Below are 12,852 nucleotides of genomic sequence, written 5' to 3' on the forward strand. Positions count from 1 at the left end.
AAATAAATAAAACGTTGAAAAAAAAAATTAAAAAAAAAAAAGAATAAATGTTATAATTTATAATTTAAAATGTTTTTAAAATAATTTTTATTCTTGATCCAAATTGCTGCCAGAGGTTGTGTTTTTTAAACAGTGAAATGGTTTAGGTATTTCAGTTCCAGACCTCATAGTGAGCTATCTTTATCTGTGCCAAAATGCAAGCAAGGGAAGAGAGAACACATCATGGTGAACTGTATCCAAGTTCATCATTGTTTTGTCTACGGTAGCAGCACAGACTCACCCAACGCTGCTAACACAATGCCCAAGGATATCTTTCTCCTGAGTGAAGTCTCAGTGGAAGGGCAGTTTGGGAATAGGTTGGCCTAAAACTAAAAACCTCTTCTTGGGTGCGTGTGTGGGTTGTTGCGGTTAGAGCAGCGATTCTTGATCTTGGCTGCACATTGGAATCACGTGGGGAGCTTTCAAAGTCCTGACGCCTAGACTATCCCTTAGCCTAGACGGAGTGGATCGGAACCTCTGGCGGATGAGGTGGTGGTTGAGGCGGGGGAGGTGGTCAGACCCGGGTGAGAACTACGGTCTTGGAAAAGACAGCCATTTCTGAATGTCTCTGTGTCCCCCTTGCTCTGGGCCCAGAGGGTAGGAGGAGAGTGGGAGAAGTGAAAGAGGATGAAATGGGGGTTTGAAACCGCACACACTTCTTCAGTTGCAACAGAGCAAAGATATGCCTGTTGCTTCGTAAAATTTCAGCCCTGGTCTTAGTAATTTTCCCCATGCAGACTCCATCTCTGACCGTCTTGTGTCTTTCTCTTCATGTTTCAAGCCAACCACATACATTCTGACTGTACAGAAAGCCACAAAATCCTCTGTCTCCACTTACAGACCATTTCCTGCCCCAGGCCGTGGCGTGGGGGTGGAGGGCTAATGATTTCCGTCCTGAGACGGCTGTGCTTAGCCCACCTTCTGCTGATTAAATTGAGCTCCCTTCCCTTTACTAAGCTATACATACTGCAGGGCCGAGGGGAGACAGCAGCAAGCTGTTAGCACCACCTCTCGTGGGTGCAAGGAGACAGTCACAGCGACAGGCCCATGTGCTTTCCCACCCAGGTACACTCAGGCCACAGGCCACACACCTTACGTCTTATACCTTGAAGTTTTACATCGAGATAAGAGACTGATAAATGGATACGTTCTATCCTCATACTTTCACAAATATATCTTTGTGAAGACCTGGGGGGCCAGGCTCGACTTTAAGATCCTTGGACTCCTCAGAGTTCCTCCCCAGGGCAGGATCGCATGGGGCAGCCAGCCTTGGGGTGAGGGTCCCAGCTGACAGTCCTCCCACCTTCCCCTCCCACCCCTTGGCTTCACCCCACCCCATAGAGAGCCTCCCGCACGGAGACTCCCTCACTCACCCACCCACACTCCGTCCACATTATTTGCTGGCAACCTCCCTGTGGCTACCACCACGGCCTAGGCGGGCTTAAATGCGAACATAATCCACTCTTTGGAAGATGGGGCCCCAGAAGAGGCCTGCACATGCTCGGGGACATGTGAGCAAGGAACCACAGGGTCTTGAATATCTAGGATTTGGTAAAGAAAGGGAGGCAAGGGCTCTGTGTGAGCCATTTCCTTGGCTCTGTGAGAAGGGGCATGGCTGGAAAAGAGCAGGAGCTGGATCCCCTGCACCTGAGCCCGGAGCAGACGCCCCTCTTCCTTCTGTCTCCCAGCACTACTAATCTCATGAAGAGAATGAGATACTGTCACTGTTCTTGGTGTGTCTCCTGCCACCATTTCCTTTTTAAATTTTTTTTTTTCAACGTTTATTTATTTTTGGGACAGAGAGAGACAGAGCATGAACGGGCGAGGGGCAGAGAGAGAGGGAGACACAGAATCGGAAACAGGCTCCAGGCTCTGAGCCATCAGCCCAGAGCCCAACGCGGGGCTCGAACTCACGGAACGCGAGATCGTGACCTGGCTGAAGTCGGACGCTTAACCGACTGCGCCACCCAGGCGCCCCACCTGCCACCATTTCCTAAACTCACAATCACCCCTATGTTTTTTTTCCAGTGATAAGATTCCTTACCTAAAACTCCTCTAACCTGTGCCAAATTGAGGAATTCTTAAATCCTTTTGTGGTAATGTCTTTACATACTGAGTCATAGTGTCACACGGGGAAGATAGAAGGCAAAGGTAGGAAGTCTCAGAGCTTTGGAGGTCTAGGGGCTTGTTTCTTGAACTAAAGGACTATGTTCCTTCTTGGGGTGGTTGGAAGGGTAGGTATGCTCGGGTGATGTGCTGATGCCCAAAGGAAAAGCAGGCAGGTCCCTGAGGCCCCTGAAGGCAGCATCAGGCAGGGGGAAGCCTAAGGAAGTGACCTTGTCGCTCCTTGAAGACACTGCAGTGTCCCAGATTTCTGAGAGTTCTGGTAGCCCTGGTGTGAGGGAGGTGCCTTGATCTTGGCAAGGTATTAAGAGTGAGAGGTCTACCAGACAAACACGTGGAAATTTCAGTCAATTGATAAGGAATCAGGACCTCATGGGTGAACACTTAAATCTATGGAGATAATATTTGGTGCTAGGGGAATGGATGTGGTCACAAAATAATTCATAACCGAAACACAATTCTATTCTCAAACACCTCTCCTTAAAACTTGCTCTTTCTCAAGACTCCCATCTCAGTTAATGGCACCATTGATTCAGTTATGGAGGCTAAAAGCCCAGAACTTTGATTCCTGTCTTTTCTCTACTCCCTATATCAGCTCCATCCATGAATTCTTGTAGCTCCACCTCCAAAATTTGTCCTGAATCTGTGCAGTCCTCACCATCGCCTCTGTTTCCACCCTAGCCCAAGTCCTCACCCTCTCTCCTGGGCTTTAGCAAGGGTCTCCAAACTGCTCCTACTTTTCTACCCTGCCCCTTTAAAGTCCATTCCTCGGTTAGAAGTTAGAGTGCTTATTTTATAGAATAAATGGGACCATATCATTGCTCGGTGTCAAACTCTCCATAGCTTCTCTTTATCCTTAAAATAGAATCAAAATTTCTTACCTTGACCTAAAAGACCATACATGATGTGATCCCTAGTATCTTTCTGACTTGATCTCTGTACCACTTCTCTTCTTACTCACTCTGATAAAAAAATCACCAACATTTTGATACTCCTCAGATATGCCAAATTAATTACTGCTTCACAGTCTTTGCATTTTCTGTTCCCTTGCCTGGAACACACTTCCTTAAGATCAACACATGGCTAGCTCTTTCTCATCCTTCTGGTCTGATCTCAAGCATCACCTCCTTAGACAAACCTCACTACCACCATCTGGTTTTGTTGTGCCCATGCCCAAGGTGATGCCTTCTTTAGAAAAACATCTATTCATGTCTTCTGCCCATTTCTTAACTGGATTGTTTTTGGGTATTGACTGGCCAAGACTCTCAGTTTGCTGAGGATAGCCTGGTTTATACTTGTTGTCTTAGCATATCTCCTTCCATTGAAAAAAAAAAAAGAACTGAGAGTCAATAGGTTATATAGTCACCATTTTCATAGCACCTGCCTTGTCCAAAATTATTTTTCTTATTTATTCATTACCTTATTTCTGTCCATGACCCCTGTTACTAAATATTTGAAGTGCCCAACTGAGTTTGGTGCTAGTATTGATACTCTTGAGAGTGGCCTTGGTATTGATACTCCATGGTGGTGTTACCATTACTTCAATTGCTACTTCAACTTATTTTAATTGTTGTTTCTTTTGAAAGATCCTTCTGATTTCATTCAGTTGACTCATTATCCAAAGTATAAAAAGAACAAGAATCTTTAAAAGGCACCAGATTTCCTTTATTGCTAATTTCAGAAGCTGATGATAAATGGCTTTTGCAGAAAACTGGTATGAGCTGTTTACTAAAAACACATCACGGAACATGAGCCTTGCTTGGCAAAGAACCACAATCTGACCCACAGGATTTCATTTTCAAAACCTTAGAGAAGACCTTACATCATTAATGAGAGAGGAACTCCTTATCGAAATTGTTGATGACCTCCAACAACCCTATTAATTTATGGTTATATCCTTTCACAGCTTCTAGGCACGGCCATCTTAGACATACACTCAGAAGCTTGGAGATTGGCCAAAGCAGTTAGGCGATGAATGCTGTTACAAACACAGACATATATTTTCCTCAGTAGATTGTTCATTTCCTGCTATGGTTTAAATGTCAAGTGTGTAAATAAAAAGACAACAGTGTGACATAAAAATGGATATCCTATAGTGAAAGATCTTTCTGAAGAATAATAAGCAATCTGACATACCTTGGTCTCCTAAACTTGGAAGTCTGTCACTTTGTTGCTTAGAATCCTAGCAATTATGGAATTATATAAAATTTTAATGCATTATTGGAGGGACGAACAAAAATCCATACCTAAGAAAGTAAAAATTCTTTACTTTGCTCTTTAGCCATTCCTCTACCTGGTCAATCTTTTTTATCAGGCCTGGTGCATGGAAACAAAATAAGACTGATTCTGATGCTTTCTCAGCCCTCAAGAAGTGAAGATGAGGGCTAGAAACGGAAAAATAGGGAGAAATCATGGAGCTGGAAAGTCTACCATGTGCTAACCATTGGATAGTTAAGAGTTGTCTGCTGTGTAACACAAGTTGGTTATCTAAGTCAGTCAAATCCCCATCCTCTTCTTCATCTTCTGTCTCTTACCTGAAGGCTTCTTATCCTTTGTCTATTATATGTAGGACACTACGAGTTCTTTTGGTCCTCTTCTCTTCTCACATGCAATTTTTTTCTTCAGTAAATATATATACGTTCACAACTTCAGCTATCATTTCCAGACAGATAATTCCTTAAAATCAATGCCTTCAATCCTAATGCTTCTTTGGGCTCCAAACCCACATTCTAACAGCCTCTGGATGATCCATGTGGTTTTTTTCAATGGGTAATCTCACTATCTAGGCAAGGGTGCATGGCACTTGGGAGTCTAGGGGTGGATATACGTCATGAGCCTATGGGCCGTGTTCATGGCACGGAGGTGGGAGATCCATGAGACATTGTCTTGTAGAATAGACGGTTCAAATCATACAGATCATTTTGAAAGATCTGGGCAGAGAAGAAGAATCTGAATATGACTATGAGGAAACAAAACCCCAGAAAACCCAGAGAAACCAGGTAAGTGTAAGAGGCACAGCTCGGAGGCATCTACCCAGGTGAAGAGGGTAGCTGTGAGGTTTTCACTGGAGCTTCTGTGTTCTTACATTAGTCTGCCCTCTCTCCTCAATGGATTGGTCAGAAGTGGGAACATGAATCAAGATGGATCATTGAGACCCTTCCCAGCATTTTCAGAGTTGGAATCAAGAAGAATGCAAATAGCTGAATGTTATTGTATACTCAACTAGAGAAGCAGAGGTGATCTACAGAGAAAAAGGAAAAGAAAAATACAGTTGCTTGAGATGGAAAAAAGTTCTTAGCAGCATTCAAGTCCCCGGCTCCAGGTGACTCTGAGACTCCACTATGTCACTGCCTTTTTCAATACTTGGTTTTCTATCATATAGCACCAGTAAAACCCACCTTCTCTTGAAGGCTACCTCAAGTTCATCCTTGAGACCAAAAAGAGTTTTGATGAACACAGGTTCCAAATCCTGTTGAATTTTCTCTATGACTGGGTCACATGTTTCTGCTTTTCCATTTCCTCTGCTGGATAATGTGGGGGTACAATAGTATCTTGCCTATCTTTATGCCCTTTCCAACTCAGCACAATGCCTGGCACAGAGAAAGTACCAAGACAGCATGCACTGAGATAATTCTCTGCAGCGTACCCCAAGGTCCACCTATGTTTCTTCAGGACTTTGATTCAGAGATGACCTATGTGTGTTTTATCATGTGATTTGTAGTGGAGGCTTGACCAGGATTTAGGAGCAAGCGTATGACCTTAGAGGCATGAGCTTGATTTTGACTCCACCACCAAACAGCTTTCTTTTTTTTTTTTTAATTTTTTTTAACATTTATTTATTATTGAGAGAAAGCAAGTGACAGAGCATGAGCCTGGGAGGGGGAGACAGAGGGGGAGACACAGAATCCGAAGCAGGCTCCAGGCTCTGAGCAAGCTGTCAGCACAGAGCCTGACACGGGGCTCGAACACAAACCACTAGATCATGACCTGAGCTGAAGTTGGACGCTTAACTGACTGAGCTACCCAGGTGCCCCCCCTCCCCCGCCGCCCCGGAACAGCTTTCTATCATCACATTTGGTCCACATTTGTCATTGCTCCTTGTCCATGCTAAAAATGATGGTCTCTTCTCAATCAGCTCTGTGTTTCTCTCCAAAAGATTATTTTCTTAAACAAAACAGTGAAAATAATTTAAACCTCAGAACAATAGCCTAACATGTCCTCTCAGCATGCAACTTGTGAAGAAGACAGGAAATGTGGGGAAAACAGGAAAAGCAGAATGATAATGGCAGGGTGGGCTCTTGGGAAAACTGTCAGGAAGACACTCTTCTTATAGCAAGGTCTTCTGTCAGCCCCCCTGCCTTCTGTCGACCACAGGGTTGAGTTCAGCCTGTGTTCTTCTCTGACACTCCCTTCTCTTCTATTCCATTCCAGGGCGTTCAAGCCCAATGACTTGTTTTGAAAATGCTATCATTTGTTAACTTAGCTTTTATCTCGGTTGGATGCCTTTCCTGCTTTACTGTTTTCCTTTCAAGGAGGCTGAGCCAACACTTGACTCTGGGAGTTTTATTCAACACACCCCTGTCGTTACGTGAAGCTAAAGAAATTTTGATTAACAAGCCTACCCAGTTCATGGATGGCCTGTGGTGTGTTTCTGCCACCCTCTGAAAGGGAGATGAAGTGAATGGAGCTTCCGTTTGGAATACTGGCCTGGTAAATAAACCCCCCAGCAGGGTGGAACCAGAGGGAGAAATGTTTGTGTCTGTGTGGGGCAGCACCACTGCTATATCAAACTTGTTGCAGTTGCCAAGGGTGACACAGGACTCATGACTATAGTTCCAAGATCCTTGTCCTGCCCAGACCTTTTCTGATGATGGTCTTCCCAGGCAAAGCAGAATTCCTCACTGGGATTCCGGGGGCTTGAGACACGAGGAGGGAACAAAAGGCAAGTCAGAAATTCAGAGATGGGATGATTGGAAAGAAGTAGTTACAGATTATTGGCCAGGAGCAGGACTGTTGGAAATATTGATCATCATCATCATCCTTTTGATGATGAAACTGATACTACTCAAACTTTTTGAGTAGTATTTTTTACATTTAAAAAAATTTACTTTTAAAATTTACTTTCAGGGGCGCCTGGGTGGCTCAGTCGGTTAAGCATCCGACTTCGGCTCAGGTCATGATCTCACGGTCCCTGAGTTCGAGCCCCGCGTCGGGCTCTGTGCTGACAGCTCAGAGCCTGGAGCCTGTTTCAGATTCTGTGTCTCCCTCTCTCTCTCTGCTCCTCCTCTGTTCATGCTCTGTCTCTCTCTGTCTCAAAAATAAATAAATATTAAAAGAAATATTAAAAACATTCTTTAAAAAAATAAAAAATAAAATTTACTTTCATAATCATCAACCCACTTGTTTTTTAAAAACTTTGAGGGCTAGAATCATTCAGGATGGGGGAGACCATGATATAATGGTATTGATAAAATGTATATGCCCTAGAAGGCTGAAACCGTCAGCTGAGGCTCAATATGGGTAGAAAGGACAGAATTTAAAGGTTAAAACTTAAAAACAAAAACATCATAAGATTTGGAAAAGAACATAGGAAACTAATTTTAGCACCTTGTTGGAAAAGGGGGCAAGCTTTGCTTGTCAATTCACAAAATCCAGAAGCCTGATACGAGAAGATGATTTGACAACACCAAGATTTTTAAAAATGTTGTTTTGTTCTCTTATCTTTCATTAGCTGTTTGGAGATTCTTGTCTATCTGCTCATGATTGAGATTGCAAGAGAGAACTGACTGGAACCTGTGTGTGTGTGTGTGTGTGTGTGTGTGTGTGTGTGTGTGTAAGGCTTGTTAACTCAACTTCCCTGTTGGGTGATATGGGCGAGCCATTTCTTGAGGAATTCCCAAAGTCTTTATATTAGTTTCCTTTCGCTGCTGCAACAAATTAGCACAAATTTAGTGGCTTAAAACAACATAAATTTATTATCTGACAGCTCTGGAAGCCAGAAGTCTTAAAGAAGTCTCACTGGGCTAAAATGAAGATGTTGGCAGGGTTGTGTTCCTTTCTGAAGGCTCCAGAAAAGAATTTGTTTTCCTATCATTTCCAGCTTCCAGAGGTTGTTTGCATTCCTTGCTCCTGGCCCTCTTCCATCTGCAAAGTCGGCAATGGCAGGTCGAGTCTTTTTCACATCTTATTACTGTGAGCTCTTCTGTTTCCCTCTTCCACATTTAAGGAAACTTGTGATTACTTAGGTCCACCCAGATAATATATTTTAGGGTATATATATTTTAGTGTCAGATGATTAGCCATCTCAGTTTCCCTTTGCTGGGTGTAATCTACCCTGTTCACAGATTTCAGGGATTAAGATGTGAACATCTTTGGCGGGTCTTTATTCTGCCTACCACAGGTGTGCGTACACTCAGACTGATGAGGGATAGAAGCAGAAAATTGCTCATCTTTAGCCCGGAAGGCTGACCTAATAGCCTGCATAGTTTTGATAAGGATCAAATACGTGCTGGTTGTTACATTCTTAAAGGGTCTCATGACTGCCTGTAAATCTCACCGATAGTTAATGTTGAGCTGAATGATAAGCACCAGAGAAATCTCGTGAAAGTAGTTTTCCGAGTAGAAATTCGAGGAAGACATTTATGATCTAAGACTCTCTCAATGTCCCTCCCTCTTGAGCACTAAGCATAGAACCACCAGCCTCCTACAGCAAAAGTGTAGCCTTTTCTGTCCATGAGTCCTGTCCCTGTGCTATTTAAATAACCTTACTAACTTACACCGTAAAATGTTTCAGGAATTCTTTCTTGACCATCACACTCAATGATCCCACAATAAAATGCAGAGAAAAAGCCTGGAATGATATATACCTAACTATATACAATAGCAGCAATTGCCTCTAAACAGGGAATGTCACTTGAGAGAGAAATAAAGGAGAACTTTGATGTTTTACCTGAGGATTTATTGTCCCATTTACCTTGGAGTAACAAACCGTAACTTAAACATGTTGAAACATATTAATAAAATAGTACTGAATTTTAATTATTTATATTTGTCATTTGAACATCATGTATGTGATATTGTGATAGAATCAGAAATACACTTTGGTGTTCAGCTCCACCTCTGGCCAGAGTTCCTAAAACTCTTGTAATTTCCTAAGTGATAAGAGCAATAGGGACATCTTTTGTTATGGTGTTTGGTTTTTGTCCCCGGTTCTGAATAAGTGTGCAGTGTATAGAGAACTGTCCTGTCTCCTCTGGGAACTACACTGGAGTCAGATGGAGTGGAAGGTGTGTGTAGAGGGAGATCAATGTTGTAAGTTCACCGAAAGCTGATGTATTTCCTCTCACATTCTTCTACCTTGGTTATGACTTGTTAGTTACATCATCAGGTGCTTCCATTTCATGAGTCACATGGCATTTCCCTGGCTTTTGTTTCTGGTGCACCACCCTCTGAAGAGGGTCTTCTTTGTCTTAGTCTTTCACTTTCCCGCTTAGTCATTTTTTCTCTCATTGAAGCGTTTCTTCTTTCTTCAACTTCTTTTTTCAGCTATTTTTATACTCATTGAATCACTTACATTTGATTAAATAAATATTTTCAAATACATGAAAGTATTTGCAAAAATATATGCTCAGAGATGCATATAATTATCAAAAATGCTTTTACGTGCTACTTTTAAAGTAAGTGGCACTAGCTTCAGTTACACTGAAAGAAATTCGAAGCTTACTTTAAAAAATGAAATACTTGAGGGGCACCTGTGTGGCTCAGTCAATTAAGCACTTGACTCTGGATTTCAGCTCAGGTCATGATTTCATGGTTTGTGGGATCAAGCTCTGAGCTGACAGCAAGGAGACTGCTTGGGATTCGCTCTCTCCCTCTCTCTGCCCCTCCCCTTCTCATGCTTTCTCTCTCTCAAATAAGTAAATAAACATTAAAAACACCCAAAACAAAAACAAAAAAAAAACCCTGAAATACTTGAACACATATAATTCTTCTAAGGACAACCTATCTCACATCTGTGATGGTAAATACTTGTAAATTAACAGGTGTGGTTCTCACACGATCATAACATGCTTGAATGTTCATTGGCTAGTGGGACGGCATGAAAAATCACATCAAGCTATGCCCAACTCTTAATTTGAGAAAAAGAGAGAGGTTTCCAAGCATAGAAGAATTGGGCTTTGGAAAGGGTCAGTATGTGGTACAGTCTAGAAGAATGGCTGCCCAACTCTAGCAGATTAAGAATTGGGGCAGCAGAGGTGCTGGTTAACTATTTGTGGACAATGGCTTCTCCAGGCGGCCCTTTGCCCCGTCCTGTGGAGACACCAAGGAAGGCCTGCGGCAAGGAATGGGCAAGGTGTGACTCAGAACTGAGGTTAGAGAATAGCATCTTCCAGGGAGGAATTTTCATTTCTGCTAAGGCAGAGAGAATAAGAGAGGGAGACTCTTCCTGTTTCCAAAGAGTACAACAGTAGAAACACCATCCTTTGAGGCCCTATCTGTAGGGGCAGGGAGGGGCATGTCAGTGGTCCTAATAAGTGGTAACAGCTATGACCACAGAAAAACCCTCACACTTTCTTGACTTCATGGCCCAAACCACTCACTGGATTCATTCTGTGAATATTTCATCCATTCTACCTATTTACAATTATGACATGTTCTTTGGCAGTCTTTGTGTTTTCTCTACATTGTTTTCTAAATTAGGTTGTCTTCTTCAGGAATGAGCCTGTGTTTTTATAGCTTCTTATGAATATGCAACACAGATTGTACACAAATGTACACAGATTGTACACAAAATTGTTGATGAGGGTTGGAACTAGAGAAAGGGGAGCCTTCATTACGGGGAAAATGTCAGGGTCTGGAGCCAACAGCCAAGAAAGAATTCTTGAGGCATCTTTGGTGCAAAAAGGTAGTTTTATTAAAGCATGGGGACAGGATCTGTGGGCAGAAATTGCTGCCCTGGGATTGTGAGAAGTGACTGATTATATACTTGAGAGTTGAGGGAGGTAAAGGTAAGGGGAAGTTTCCAGAAGGATTTTCCTGTGCTAAAGAAAACTCACAGCATCTTGGAAGCCTGGCTACCGTCAAGTTAAATTTATTTTTCCCTTGTTAACACACTTGGGAGTTCCTGGAGGAATGTCCTACTCTGCCAGTCTCAAGTATTTGTCAATGGGCTGCAGGTTATAAGGAAATTTAATTTTATCTATCATTTCCTTCTGCTTTTGTTTCCCCCATCATTCAGACTCATGAATTTGGGCAAATTTCAGAACTGAAATATTTGAAAAGAGAGAGTAAAAAGATTTTTGTTGTTGATGTTGTTGTCATTGCTGTTTTCCAACAAAGCACAAGACATTTTGTATCCAGTACTCTTGAGGCATTTATTTTACTCAAATAAATAAAAGTAAAGGGAGTCAGTACACCCATAAAAGACATAAAAAAGTAATATTCCAATTAGAGATGCTAAATTGAACATATGTATTTAAGTCCATTTTCTCCCCAAATCCCACTAAAACATCAATAAGGTGATTTTTTAAAAATGTTTATTTTTGAAAGAGAGAGAGAGCAGGGGAGGGGCAGACAGAGGGGAACAGGGGATCTGCGGTGGGCTCTGTGCAACAGAGACCCCCATGTGGGGCTCAAACTCATGAGCCATGAGATCATGAACTGAGCTGAAGCCAGATGCTTAACCGACTCATCCAACCAGGCACCCCAATAAGGTGATTTTTAAAGCATAAATTCACAAGAAAAAGAAATGGAAGAGAAGACCATGGCAATGACATTTTGGAAACTGGGATACTAAAGGAGTGATGGCTGGTAATAGCGGACCAGAGAAAGCTAAATTCTGAGCTGGCAGATAAGAAAAAAATGTGAGCAGAACTGTCGATGACCTCAGGATTCAATGGCACCATAACTCTAGAAGTGAATAGTATGCATGTGGTTAAAGACAAGATTCACTGAACGTACACTAAAAAAACAGTTAGATCCTGAGATTCTGGACCCCTCCCCCAATTCAAATGACTGCCATTTGCCTCTCCTCGATCCTGGATGAAGACTGGAGATTTATTCTCTGGATACTATAACAGAGGGTCTTTGGCATGGGGGACTTGAGGATACTGAATATTGCAGTTATTATTGCTGCATAATTACTTTCCTGCCCCTCAAAAAAAACCCTAAGTGGGATAGAACAGCCATTTTATTATACTTGTATATTCTGTGTCAATTAATCAGACAGTGTATGGCAAGGACAGCTTATTTTCTGCCCTATGTGTCTGGGGTTTCTCAGCTGGGACGAACAACTCAATGATTTGGTGCTGGAATCATCTGAGGTGTCTCCATTCAACATGTCTGGCACTTGATGCCCTTGATTAGGGCCTCAGCTGGGCTCAGTGACCAGAGTGCCTTTCTGTGGCTCCCAGTGTGGTCTCTGCCTGGGATTGCTTGGGCTTCCTCACGGCATGGTGGCTGGATTCCTAAAGCAAGCATCCATAAGAGCAAGGGAGGAGGATATGGGTTTCTTGTCTAGCCTCTTCCAAGATATGGTATTCCAAAGAATGAACTCTGCCTACAGTGTTGAATTATCCACGCATATCTCAGAACAATAACCACAAAAAACACATTCTCCATGTCAGGGAATTGAATTTTTCTCAGAGGCTGCTTTGATTTTGAGTCCAACTCTGACAATTAATCCCCATA

This window comes from Puma concolor, chromosome C2 (assembly GCF_028749965.1).
Source record: "Puma concolor isolate L17-30 chromosome C2, mPumCon1.1.hap2, whole genome shotgun sequence".
NCBI classification, from domain to species: Eukaryota; Metazoa; Chordata; class Mammalia; order Carnivora; family Felidae; genus Puma; species Puma concolor.